This window comes from Equus przewalskii, chromosome 4 (genome assembly GCF_037783145.1).
Source record: "Equus przewalskii isolate Varuska chromosome 4, EquPr2, whole genome shotgun sequence".
NCBI classification, from domain to species: domain Eukaryota; kingdom Metazoa; phylum Chordata; class Mammalia; order Perissodactyla; family Equidae; genus Equus; species Equus przewalskii.
Genome location: NC_091834.1, coordinates 36,214,282 through 36,228,122, shown reverse-complemented (window position 1 = coordinate 36,228,122; position 13,841 = coordinate 36,214,282).

Sequence of the window (13,841 nt, the reverse complement as noted above, 5' to 3'; positions counted from 1 at the left end):
AGGCGTCCAGTATTTTTACTTACTAAATCTGGCACTGCTACCCGAGATGCCTTTACACTCTTAAAAATTATAATTTATACCCCTAAATACGTGTGTTTGTATCCGTGCTCATTTATGTGTTAGGAGTTGAAACAGACTTTTTAAAGCCTAAGATGTCAAGCACACATTCATTAGCCATTGGGTGATGTCGTCATATGTGTTGTGGCCTCTGAACAGAATGCCAGTGAGAGAGTGAGGGTGGAAAAGGCAAATAACTGATTTGGCATTGTTGGAAAACAGTTTTGACTCCAAGGACCCCCAGAAAGGGTCGTTTGACCTCCCTGGACCACATTCGAGAACAGCTGGCCTAGGACAAGGGCATTATGAGCAGCCAGCTTCGCTATATTATGGCTGCTAGTCAGTACAGGCCTACCAGGGAAATGAGTCTCCTCCTCAGCCTCACTTGGTAGAGCGCTGGTTGCATACCTGTCTTCATGAACCTGGGTTTTCTGGACTTGATACGCTTGGAGAGATCTCAATGAATATGTTGGTGGCGTGCCAGGGGAGAGGAAGAAGAAAAATGTATTGAATGACTGTCGTGTCACAAAATCTCATTTGGTGCTCTAATAGCCCTGGAACAGGGTAGTATCCCTATCTTACTGTTAACTGGTGATCAACGGAGGGACTGTGATTTGGCCTGGCTGCTGACATGGCTGCTGCTCTCGGCGGCACATCTGACAGGGCTTTGGAGCAGCTGTCTGGCGTGTGCTGTGGCTCAGTCGTCCTCACTCTGAGTCTAGGTTTTCCCAATAGTAAAACAAAATAATATTAACTACTTTCCAGGACGGTTATGGGGATTAAGGCCAACCGTTAAAATGGTTGAGGAGAACAGATAAAGAGAATTGTCTCCTCATTTTGGAACAATGCACTCTGAGGGGAATTTAGGTACTAAATTCCATGCTCCATAATGTATCTCTCCAGTTTAGTAATGTCTACTTCTTTCTCTACCTCATCTCCAAATTACTCCCTCTCATTCACTAAAAACTTTGGCCCCAGGCTTATCAGCTTCCTCTCCACCACAGGACACCATCCTGGGTCCTGTCAATATCCACATGTATAACCACCCAACATCCTGTTTTCTCCATTCCGCCTCATCCCACCGCTGTCTTTTGTCCTGGACAGCTCCCACAACCCCTGGTCACACCCTCTACCATTTTCAGATAATGAGGAAGAACTACATTTTTTTCCCTGTAAATTTTTTTTCACAACCTTTAAAAATGAAGTATGATACACATATTGTAAAGTATCCAACTCATTCATGTATAGCCACACTCAGGCAACCAAATCAAGAGATAAAACCTTACTACCACAAAAGGCCCCCTCTTGCCCTTTCTCCAGAGATAACCCCTATACTGACTTCTAACACCATAAATTTTGTAGATTCCCTTTGTCAGGTTAAGGAACTTCCCTTATATTCCTATTTTCATCATGAATGTGTAGAATTTTATCAAACGATTTTCTGTACAAGATGATTATAATGCTGCTGCTGCTTTATCTATTCATGTGTGGATTACACAGATAGATTTCTGAATTTTAAAGTTAACATGGCAACTCCTGGAATGAATCCAGTTTGGTCATGATGTATTGTCCTTTTCACATATTACTGGATTTAGTTTACTACTATTTTGCTTAAGATTTTTGCATCTGGGGGCCGGCTCCGTGGCCGAGTGGTTAAGTTCGCACGCTCCACTGCGGCGGCCCAGGGTTCGCATCCTGGGCACGGACATGGCACCACTCGTCAGACCATGCTGAGGTGGAGTCCCACATCCCACAACTAGAAGGGCCTGCAACTAACACATACAACTATGTACTGGGGGGGTTGAGGAGTTAAAGCAGAAAAAAAAAAAAAAGATTGGCAACAGTTGTTAGCTCAGGTGCCAATCTTTAAAAAAAAAAAGATTTTTGCATCTATATTCATGAGTGAGATAGGCTTATAATTTTCCTTTGTCAGGCTAATATCTTTGTCAGCCAAAGTAAGGACTTTGGATTTTATTCTGAGTGAGACAGGAAACTATTTGAGTCTCTTCTATGTGCTGATGTGAAAAGATCTTAGATATAATTAAGAGAGAAAAAGCAATTTATAGAACAGAGTATAGAATATGATCACTTTGTGTAAATTTGAAAGCTATGTGTGTGTGATGCATACTTTTTTTAGTTGTTTAGACAGAAATCTGTTGACGATTGATGCTAACAGAGGTGGTGGGGGGACTTGCGTTTTTCATTTTGCACCCTTTTTTATTGTTTGAAAAATTTTCACCACATCATGTGTTACTTTCATTTAAAAAAAAAAAAGAAGAAGAGGAAGTAATCAAATGGAAAAGAAGGAAATACAGGCAGTATTTTTGGCCCTAAAAATCCTCTCCCAACTGGAGGTCGTGGTGCACAATGGACAGAACCAAGTTCAAGGACTGGCAACCAGACCTCCTCTCTGCAGCTCAGTTCCTTGTCTGTAAAGCGCGGACGGTATTGCCCGCCTCAGGGCTGTGTGAAAATGGGATCAGTTACTGTGCTTAGCACGCAGTTCTCAGTCAATAAGTGTGGCTTCTACTCCAAGCAGCAAAGCTATCGTATCACAAAACTCCTGTGCAGATGTACTACAGTGTTAAGAGAGCAGGATGCTGTGAGGACAAACAGGACTGCTATGCAGGGAAGGTGATTGAGGGGTCAAATCAAGAGGTGAGAGAAACCAGACAACAATGCAGGAAGGCTCTGTCAATGAAGGCTGCCACCCAAATGGTGCCTCAGGAAGAGCATGAGCCACAGTTGGCCAGGCCAGGGCTCCCTGAGGTGCCAGGGGAGAGCTCAGATTGAAACAAAGAGAGAGATACACAACCTGGACCCAAGGGAAGGGTTCAACTGGAGCATGTAGTGACAATTTGGTACCTATGTGGACATCTGAGAAAATTCTGCCGGTGGTGTATGTCTCTGTGTGTGTGTGTGTGTGTGTGAGAGAGAGAGAGAGAGAGAGAGAGAGAGAGAGAGAGAGACAAGGGAGAGCTGTGAAGACAGAAATAAATACCTCCTGAGGTCTTAAAATTAACGCTAAGGGAAAGGAATAAAGCTGAGTTCCCAGGGGATTATCAGTGTCCGCATGCAGTCTAATTTGCATGATATAGGTGTTGCATGTTCATTAATTAAAACTCTTAAAATTAAAAAAAAAGCAGATGCATAAAATACATCTCAGGATGGTTTCAAAGAGATACTACAGCCCACATTTTGTGTCTTGGTGAGTATGACCAGTGGAGGATTCCTTGACCACTCGTACCCTTGTCCGGTGTGTCTCAGGGGCATACTTTCCTGTCAAATGAGGGTAACGAGAGACCACACCTCATAGGATTGATGTGAGGATTCGGTGAGTTAGTGTACGTGAGGTTGTAAACAACTTACATCTGGTAAGTGCCTGATTAATGTCCACTCTGAGGCTGGTAAGAAAGGAGGAGGAGGAAGAAGCATTTCTTTTGACCAGATTGGTTAAGTCGTTAGTTATAACCCCCTGACACATAATCTTGGAAAAAATGTAATTAATTCATGTTGCCTATTAACATTAATGAACTAGAGAGAGAGAGAGAGTGTGTGGAGTGGACATAGAACGAGCGACACCTATGAAAGAGGGGAGAGAGACAAGCCAGACATTTCTTGCTGACCTTTTCCTTTTTTATTTTAAAAAAATTTTTTAGTGTGGTCTAAATAGTTTATAACATTGTGACATTTCAGTTGTACATTAATATTTGTCAAACACCATATAAATGTGCCCCTGCACCCCTTGTGCCCACCCTCCCCCCCTTCCCCCTGGTAACCACTAAATTGTTCTCTTTGTGTGTAAATTTGTTTATATTCTACATATGAGTGAAATCATACGGTGTTTGTCTTTCGCTGTCTGGCTTATTTCAGTTAACATGCTGCCCTCAAGGTCCATCCATGTGTCTGTGAATGGGATGATTATGTCTTTTTGTATGGCTGAGTAATGTTGTTTTGTATATATATACCATATCTTCTTTATCCAATCATCATTTGATGGGCACTTAGGTTGCTTCCTTGTCTTGGCTATTGTAAATAATGCTGCAATGAACATAGGGGTGCATGGGACTTTTGGAATTGCTGACTTCAAGTTCTTTGGATAGATACCCAGTAGTGGCATGGCTGGGTCATATGGTATTTCTATTTTTAGTTTTTTGAGACATCTCCATACTGTTTTCCATAGTGGCTGCACCAGTTTGCATTCCCACCAGCAGTGTATGAGGGTTCCTTTTTCTCCACAACCTCTCCAACATTTGTTACTTTTTGTTTTAGTTATTTTTGTCATTCTAATGGGTGTAAGGTGATATCTTAGTGTAGTTTTGATTTTCATTTCCCTGATGATGAGTGATGGTGAACATCGTTTCATGTGCCTGTTCGCCATCTGTATATCTTCTTTGGAGAAATGTCTGTTCATATCTCCTGCCCATTTTTTGATCAGGTTGTTTGATTTATTGTTGTTGAGTTGTGTGAGTTCTTTATATATTATGGAGATTAACCCTTTGTTGGATATATGACTTGCAAATATTTTTTCCCAATTAGTGGGTTGTTCCCTTGCCTTGAAGAAGCTCTTTAGTCTGATGAAGTCCCATTTGTTTATTCGTTCTATGTTTCCCTTGTCTGAGAAGACATGGTGTCTGGACAGATCCTTTTAATACTGATGTCAAAGAGTGTACTGCCTATATTTTCTTCTAGAAGCCTTATGGTTTCAGGTCTTACCTTTAGGTCTTTGATCCATTTTGAGTTTATTTTTGTGAATGGTGAAAAAGAATGGTCAATTTTCATTCTTTTACATGTGGCTTTCCAGTTTTCCCAGCACTATTTGTTGAAAAGAATTTCTTTTTTCCATTATATGCCCTCAGCTCCTGTGTCGAAGATTAGCTGTCTATAGATGTGTGGTTTTGTTTCTGGGCTTTCAATTCTGTTCCATTGATCTGTGCACCTGTTTTTGTACCAGTACCATGCTGTTTTGATTACTGTTGCTTTGTAGTATGTTTTGAAGTCAGGGATTGTGATGCCTCCGGGTTTGTTCTTCTTTCTCAGGATTGCTTTAGCAATTCAGAGTGTTTGGTTGCCCCATATGAATTTTAGGATTCTTTGTTCAATTTCTGTAAAGAATGTCATTGGGATTCTGATTGGGATTGCATTGAATCTGTAGATTGCTTTAGGTAGTATGGACATTTTAACTATGTTTATTCTTCCAATCCAAGTTCATGGAATGCCTTTCCATCTCTGTATGTCATCATCAATTTCTTTCAGGAAAGTCTTGTAGTTTATGTTGAATGGGTCTTTCACTTCCTTAGTTAAATTCACCCCAAGGTATTTTATTATTTTTGTTGCGATTGTGAATGGTATTGTGTTCTTGAGTTCTTTTTCTGTTAGTTCGTTATTAGAGTACAGAAATGTTACTGATTTATGTAAGTTGATTTTGTACCCTGCAACTTTGCTGTAGTTGTTGATTATTTCTAAAAGTTTTCCAATGGCTTCTTTGGGATTTTCTATATATAAGATCATGTCATCTGCAAACAGCAAGAGTTTCACTTCTTCCCTCCCTATTTGGATTCCTTTTATTCCTTTCTCTTGCCTAATTGCTCTGGCCAAAACCTCCAGTACTATGTTAAATAAGAGTGATGATAGAGGGCATCCTTGTCTCATTCCTGTTTTCAGGGGGCTGGTGCTCAGTTTTTGCCCATTGAGTATGATGTTGGCTGTGGGTTTGTCATATATGGCCTTTATTATGTTGAGGTAATTTCCTTCTATCCCCATTTTGTTCAGAGTTTTTTTTTTTTTTATCATAAATGTGTGTTGGATCTTGTCAAATGCTTTCTCTGCATCTATTGAGATGATCATGTGGTTTTTATTCCTCAATTTGTTGATGTGGTGTATCACGTTGATTGATTTGCGGATGTTGAACCATCCCTGTGTCTCTGGTATGAAGCCCACTTGATCATGATGTATGATCCTTTTGATGTATTGCTGAATTTGAGTTACCAAAATTTTGTTGAGAATTTTTGCATCTATGTTCATCAGTGATATTGGCCTGTAGTTCTCCTTTTTCGTGCTGTCCTTGTCAGGCTTTGGTATCAGCGTGATATTGGCCTCGTAAAATGTGTTAGGAAGTGTTCCATCCTCCCTAATTATTTGGAATAGCTTGAAAAGGATAGGTATTAAATCCTCTCTGAATGCTTGGTAGAATTCCCCAGGAAAGCTGTCTGCTCCTGGGGTTTTATTCTTTTGGATGCTTTTGATTGCCGTTTCAATCTCTTTCCTTGTGATTGGTCTGTTCAGATTGTCTGCTTCTTCTTGAGTGAGCTTTGGGAGGTTGTAAGAGTCTAGGAATTTATCCATTTCCTCTAGGTTATCCATTTTGTTAGCATGTAGTTTTTCATAGTATTCTCTTATAATCTGTTGTATTTCTGTGGAGTCTGTTGTTATTTCTCCTCTTTCATTTCTGATTATGTTTATTTGAGCTTTCTCTCTTTTTTCCTTTGTAAGTCTGGCTAGGGGTTTGTTAATTTTATTTATCTTCTCAAAGAACCAGCTCTTTGTTTCATTGATCCTTTCTACTGACTTTTTTGTTTCGATAGAATTTATTTCTGATCTGATTTTTGTTATTTCTCTCCTTCTGTTGACTTTGGGCTTTGTTTGCTCTTCTTTCTCTAATTCAGTTAGGTGTAATTTGAGATTGCTTATTTGGGATTTTTCTTGTTTGTTAAGGTGTGCCTGTATTGTGATGAATTTCCCTCTTAATACAGATTTTGCTGTATCCCATATGAGTTGGCATGGCATGTTATCATTTTCATTTTTCTCCAGATATTTTTTGATTTCTTCTTTAATTTCTTCAGTGATCCATTGCATGTTCAATAGCATATTGTTTACTCTCTACATCTTTGCCCCTTTCTCAGCTTTTTTTCTTGTAATTAATTTCTAGCTTTATAGCATTATGATCAGAGAAGATGCTTGTTATTATTTCAATCTTTTTAAATTTATAGAGGCTTGCCTTGTTTCCCAACATATGGTCTATCCTTGAGAATGTTCTGTGTGCACTTGAGAAGAATATGTATTCTGCTGTTTTTGGATGGAGTGTTCTATACATGTATATTAAGTCCAACTGTTTTAGCTTTTCGTTTAATTCCACTATTTCCTTGTTGATTTTCTGTCTGGATGATCTACCCAATGATGTGAGTGGGGTGTTGAGGTCCCCTACTATTATTGTGTTATTTTTGATATCTTCTTTTAGGTTTGTTAATAGTTGCTTTATGAACTTTGGTGCTCCTGTGTTGGGAGCATAGATATTTATAAGCATTATTTCGTCTTGATGGAGTGTCCCTTTGATCATTATCTACTACCCCTCATTATCTCTCTTTACCTGCCTTATCATGAAATCTGCTTTGTCTGATATAAGTATGGCAACACCTGCTTTCTTTTGTTTGCGGTTAGCTTGGAGTATTGTCTTCCACCCCTTCACTCTGAGCCTGTATTTATCATTGGAGCTGAGATGTGTTTCCTGAAGGCAACAAATTTTTGGATTTTATTCTTTAATCCATCTTGCCACTCTGTGTCTTTTTATTGGCGAGTTCAGTCCGTTTACATTGAGGGTGATTATTGATGCATGAAGGCTTAGTGCTGTCGTTCTGTCACTCATTTTCCAGTTTTCCTGCATTTCCTTTGTTTCTCGTCCTGTGTGTTTTGGTCTACCCATTCACTTCTGCAGGTCTTATGCTGTGTTTCTTAGTTTTTCCTTATTTGTTTATTTATTTATTTAAAATTTTTTTTTTTAAAGATTTTATTTTTTCCTTTTTCTCCCCAAAGCCCCCCGGTACATAGTTGTGTATTCTTCGTTGTGGGTTCTACTAGTTGTGGCATGTGGGACGCTGCCTCAGCATGGTTTGATGAGCAGTGCCATGTCTGCGCCCAGGATTCGAACCAACGAAACACTGGGCCGCCTGCAGCGGAGCGCACGAACTTAACCACTTGGCCACGGGGCCAGCCCCTCCTTATTTATTTTTTGTGTCTCTGTTCTATTTTTTAGTTTAGTGGCTACCCTGAAGTTTGTATTCAGAGTCTCATGCATAACATAGTCCATTTTCTGATGGCCTCTTATTTCCTTAGTCTAAACTGATTCAGTCCCTTTGCTCCTCCCCTCCTAAGTTATTATTTCCATATCTTATTCCAACTTATCCTGTGAGTTTGTGGTTAAAGTGACAAGACTGTCTTTGTTTTTGGTGTTTTCCTTCCCTTTTTCCTAATGCTATATTTGAATATTTGCTATCCTATTCTGATTCTATTTGTCTCCTTACTCTGTGTTTTGTGACCCCTTTCTCCATTTTTTTTCTTTTTTCGGGTATGAGGACCTTCTTGAGGATTTCTTGTAGGGGGGTGTCTTATGGCTACAAAGTCCCTTCGCTTTTGTTTGTCTGGGAAAGATTTAATTTCTCTCTCATATCTGAAGGATATTTTTGCTGGATAGAGTATTCTTGGCTGAAGATTTTTATCTTTTAATGTTTTGAATATGTCATTCTATTCTCTCCTAGCTTGTATGGTTTCTGCAGAGAAACCTGCTGAAAGACTGATAGGGGTTCCTTTCTAGGTTATTTTCTTCTGCCTTGCTGCCCTGAGTATTCTTGCTTTGTCATTCATTTTTGCCAGTTTTACTACTATGTGCCTTGCAGTAGGTCTTTTTACATTGAAAAATCTAGGAGATCTGAAAACTTCCTCCACATGCGTTTCTCTCTCATTCCCTAGATTTGGGAAGTTCTCTGCTATTATTTCTTTGAGCACACTTTCTGCTCCATTCTCCTTCTCTTCACCTTCTTGGATACCTATAATTCTTATGTTGCATATCCTCATTGAGTCGGCTATTTCTCAGAGATTTTCTTCGTTTCTTTTTAGTCTTAATTCTCTCTCCTCCTCTGTCTGGAGCCATTCAACATGTCTATCTTTGATTATACTGACTCGCTCCTCTATGGTGTCCACACGAGCATTCAGGGAATCCATATTTTGTTTTATCTCTTCCATTGTGTCTTTCATCTCTAATATTTCTGATTGATTCTTCTTTATAGTTTCAATCTCTTTTGTGAAGTAGCTCCTGAACTCGTTGAATTTTTCTCTATATTTTCTTTTACCTCATTGAGTTTCTTGATGATAGACATTCTAATTTCATTGTCATTTAGTTTACTTATTTCAGAGTCCTCAGGACATAATTCTGGGTATTTTTTGTTTTCTCTCTGGTCTGGAGATTTGATGAATTGCCTGATGCTGGAAATAAGATTTTTCCACATTGTGATATTATTTGGTTGCAGTTACAGCCAATTGCCACTAAATGGGGGTTGAGGGCCGTGTATTCTGAGCCCTTCACCTTCAGCTGAGATGGCGCAGCACAGGGCGGGTCGAGGGAGACGCTTTCTCTTGCACTGGGACCCAGGTTTCCTGATCAGCTCTTGCTATCTGGTCTCCTGGAGTCTTGGCTTGATGAAAGCTTGAAAGCTTTCGCCCCGTTAGAGGGCTTCCTTCTAGGCTGCAAGGGCGCTAGGGAGTCCTGGGTGATCCTGTGGACACGCGACCCCTCCCCTACTCCTTCCCTCATGGAGCCTCCTGCGGCAGCAATCACAGTCTTTAGGGGAGGGAGTGCAGTTCTCTCTTACCCAGTTCCACCTCCTCTGAGGGGGGCTCCAGCCTCTCTGCCCTCCATCATTTGGCTGCTGTGACTCTCTGAGGATTACTGTGCTATTAGGATATTTTCTGTTGGAATATGGTTGCTCCTTTTTGTTGTATGTTGGAGGGGAGACAGTCCCAGGAAAGCTCACTCTGCCATGACGCTGACGTCACTTGGGCTTATGGAGATCTTAACAGAGCATTTCAGTGGCAGCCCTGCCCTGAGCAGGTGGTGTAGGGCACAGGCTCTGGAATCCCTTTGCCCCACTTTTGCCCATGCACCTGGGGTGGCAGGAGGTGGGGTGGGAACTTAGCCTATTCCTGCTCTAATTTTTATTATTTCCCTCTTTTTGCTGAGTTTGGGCTTTGTTTGTTCTTCTTTTTCTAATTCTGTTGGTATAGTTTAAGATTGTTGATTTGAAATTTTTATTGTTTGTTAATGTGGGCCTGTATTGCTTTATATTTCCCTGTTAGGACCCCTTTGGCTGCATCCCATAAGTGTTGGTATGGTGTGTTTTTTTGTTTTTTTTTTTTAATTAAGATTATGATAGTTTACAACCTTGTGAAATTTCAGTTGTACATTATTATTGTTAGTCATGTTGTGGGTACACCACTTCACCCTTTGTGCCCTCCCCCCACCCCCCCCCTTTCCCCTGGTAACCACTGATCAGTTCTTCTTGTCTATATGTTAACTTCCACCTATGAGTGGAGTCATACAGAGTTCCTCTTTCTCTGTCTGGCTTATTTTGCTTAACACAATACCCTCAAGGTCCATCCATGTTGTTGTGAATAGGATGATTTTGTTATTTTTTATGGCTGGGTAGTATTCCATTGTGTATATATACCATATCTTCTTTATCCAATCATCAGTTGCTGGGCACTTAGGTTGGTTCCATGTCTTGGCTATTGTAAATAATGCTGCGATGAACATAGGAGTGCATGGGACTCTTGGAATTGCTGATTTCAGGTTCTTAGGATAGATACCCAGTAGTGGGATGGCTGGGTCATAAGGTATGGTGTGGTGTGTTTTTATTCTCGTTTGTCTCCCAATAATTTTTGATCTATCCCTTTATTTCTTCAATGACCCATTGGTTGTTCAGTAGCATGTTGTTTAGTCTCCACATTTTTGTTCCTTTTCCAAGTTTTTTCTTGTAGTTGATTTCTAGTTTCATGGCATTATGGTCGGAAAAGATAGTAGATATGATTTCAATCTTCTTAAATTTATTGAGGTTTGCCTTCTTTCCCAATATATGGTCTATCCTTGAGAATGTTCTATGTGCCCTTGAAAAGAATGTATATTCTGCTGGTTTTGGATGGAGTGCTCTCTATATATCTATTAAGTTTATCTGGTCCAGTTTTTCATTTAAGTCCACTATCTCCTTGTTGAATTTTTGTCTGGATGATCTATCCATTGATGTAAGTGGGAAGTTGAGGTCCCCTACTGTTACTGTGTTGTCACTGATATCTCCTTTTAGGTTTGTTAATAGTTCCTTTATTTACTTTGGTGCTCCTGTGTTGAGTACATACACGTTTATAAGTGTTATGTCTTCTTGGTGGAGACTCCCTTTTATCATTATATACTGCCCCTGTGTGTCTCTCTTTACCAGTTTTATCTTAAAGTCTGCTTTGTCTGATATAAATATGGCAAGACCTGCTTTCTTTTGTTTGCCATTAGCTTGGAGTATTGTCTTCCATCCCTTCACTCTGAGCGTATGTTTGTCTCTAGAGCTGTGATGTGTTTCCTGGAGGCCTCATATTGTTAGGTCTTGTTCTTTAATCCATCCTGCCACTCTGTGTCTTTTGACTGGAGAATTCAATACATTTACATTTAGAGTAATTATTGTTATATAAGGGCTTAATACTGCCATCTTATTGCATGTTTCCCAGTTCTTCTGCATTTCCTTTTTTTCTCGTCCTGTGTATTTCAGACTACCAATTTCATTAGGTAGTTCTCTGTTGGTTTTCTTCATTTTCTCCTTGTTTATTGTTAAATGTCTCTATTCTAATTATTTGTTTAGTGGTTACCCTTAGGTTCGTATAAAGAAATCTTGTAGTTGAGATAGTCTTTTTTTCTGATAGCCTCTTATTTCCTTAGATTATACTGATTCCGTCCCTTTCCTCTTCCCCTTTTAAGTTATTTTTGTCCTATCATTTTCCATCTTGTGTTGTGAATTTGTGGTTAAAATGATGAGATCATTTTAGTTTTAGTGTTCTCCTTTTCTTTATTCCTGATTTTAAAGTTAAGTATATACTAACCTGATCTGATAGAGAGCTGCTGTTTTCTGATTATTCCCTACCTATTCATCTTCTTGCTCAGGGCTTTGTAGCCCCTTTCCTATTTTTTTTTTTTTTTTCAGGTATGAGGGCCTTCTTGAGGATTTCTTGTAGGGGGTTGGTCTTGTGGCAATGAACTCCCTTACCTTTTGTTTATCTGGGAAAGTTTCTATTTCTCCATCATATCTGGAGGAGATTTTCACTGGATAGAGTATTCTTGGCTGAAAGTTTTTGTCTTTCAGGATTTTGAATATATCATTCCACTCTCTCCTAGCCTGTAAGGTTCCTGCTGAGAAATCCACTGAAAGCCTAACAGGGATTCCTTTGTAAGTTATTTTCTTCTGCCTAACTGCCCCTAGTATATTTTCTTGTACTTTACTTTTTCATTTCACTACTATATGCCTTGGAGTGGGTCTTTTTACATTGACAAGGTTAGGCGATCTGGAGGCCTCTTTCACATGGATTTCCAGCTTCCTCTCCAAATTTGGGAAGTTCTCAGCTATTATTTCTTTGAACAAGCTTTCTGCTCCATTCTTCTTCTCTTACCCCTCTTGAATACCTATAATTGTTATGTTGCATTTCCTGATTGAGTCAGATACTTCTCTAAGAGCCTCATCACTTCTTTTTAGTCTTAGTTCTCTCTTCTCCTCCCTCTGAAACATTTCTATAGTACTTACTGTCCTCTTACTGGATGATTCTCTCCTCCATATTGTCAGCTCTGTTGTTTAGGGAATCCAGATTTTTCTTATTTCATCCATTGTGGTTTTCATCTCCAACAATTCTGATCGGTTCTTCTTTATAGTTTCAATCTCCTTTGTGAAGAAGCTCCTGAATTCGTTAATTTATCTTTCTGTGTTTTCTTCTAACTCATTGAGTTTTTTAATGATAGCTGTTTTGGATTCTTTGTTGTTTAGGTTATGGATTTCTGTGTCTTCAGGGTTGGTTTCTGGGTACTTGTCAGTTTCCTTCTGGTCTGGAGATTTAATATACCTACTCATACTGCTTGATGGAGTGGATTTTTGCTTGCTCATGGTGCTCTTATCTGGTTGCAGCTGCCACGTACCACCACTGAGTGGGGATCAGGCACTGTGTATTCTGGGCCTGGCATGAGCAGGGTCTCCCCAGCTCCGGCCACTGACTGCTTTTCTCTCTGAGTGACTGATCTATGGCAGATCTGGAGCACCGGGCAGGGGGAGGGGTACTCTCCTTCACTAGTACATCCCCTAGCCCCTGCTTGTCTCTCTGTATGGAGCTCTGGGTGATTGAAGGACTGTGCACTTTCCCTTTCCCCAGCTGCCACTGCCTTGCTCACTGCATTGTGCTCCAGATGATTCTGGGGCTGGAGTACTAGGCAGGGATGGGATGCCCTTTTCACCTGCGCACTTTCTGCTGCTATGGCCCATCTCTTTCCATGGAGCTCCTGCTGGTCAGCTTCCATTTCCTCCAGAGGATCCAGCCCCACCACCACCTTTAGGCGTATTGCTGCCTGGGTCTCTCAGACATCTTTTGTGATGTGTATATGTCCTCTGTTGGTGTATGAATGTCCTTTGGGTTGTATCTTAGAGAGGAGAGTCCAAGGGAAGAGCTCATTCTGCCATGATGCTGACGTCACTCTATGACCTTTTCCTTTTTTATCCTTAGGAGGGGCATCTTGAGTTCTCTATGTCCCACTGTACTGGGATCTTCTATGTTATAAACTCATGGAACTACTTTCCATTTTGTGTGTGCCACATGGGTCCCACCTGCTTGGCTCCGGGTGTTCTCTTTGCCTGGAATATGCTTCCTCCAAACACTTCACACTGGACCGTTCCCATCTTTCCAGAATCAGCTCAGGTATCACTTCCTCCAGGAAGCCTCTG